Source organism: Capra hircus, chromosome 25 (genome assembly GCF_001704415.2).
Source record: "Capra hircus breed San Clemente chromosome 25, ASM170441v1, whole genome shotgun sequence".
NCBI classification, from domain to species: domain Eukaryota; kingdom Metazoa; phylum Chordata; class Mammalia; order Artiodactyla; family Bovidae; genus Capra; species Capra hircus.
In genome coordinates this window covers 42,139,042-42,139,762 of record NC_030832.1, presented here as the reverse complement: position 1 = coordinate 42,139,762, position 721 = coordinate 42,139,042, and positions in this window count along the sequence as shown.

The window sequence follows — 721 nt, the reverse complement described above, 5'->3', positions numbered from 1 at the left end:
TTCCGCAGAGACTTTGGAGAGTCTGGTGTTCGTAAACATGCTCACATCTCTCCCACCAGATTCGGGGCCACAGCTGGGGGACTGAGGCAGGTCCTCAGGGCTGCACGGCCAAGGGGTCAGCTCAGGGGCCCAGGGACCTGCGATATCCGGATCTCGTGGCTCACACCCTGCAGCTGGGTCTCCAGCGGTTGGAGGGGCCCCGGCCTTCCCCAGCTCACCCCACTCCAACCGAACCCTGCCAGCTGTATGCAGGGTCAGGCACACACCTACCCACCTGTGCCCAGCTCCCTCAACCCTTTCTGCCCCATCCACGCCGCCTCTCAAAGCCACTCCCCAGCCCAGGGTTGGCTTCCCCATCTCCCAAGGGCCTCAACCTGCCCCAAACCCAAGGTCACTCACACCACACCTCTTGCCCCAAGTCCCAAAGGAAAAACGACTGCAAACAAGTGTTGGGAATTTTTTCCTTTGCAGAATTATTTTTAAGTAGACAGTCTTTTTTTTTCCCTTTCTCATTTTACAGCAAACATTGCAAATATAGAAATATTTCTCTATACAACGGGAGGACAGTGCACAGTGGGGGCAGGGCTGGAACGCACACTCCCGGCCCCGCCACCCCCAGCCGTCTGCAGGCACAGCCCTTCCCGCCCCCCAGGCCCAGGGGCTCCGGGACCCTCCCAGAGACCACCTGGCCGCCTGCGTTGGCTCTGCCCCTCTCCAGTGC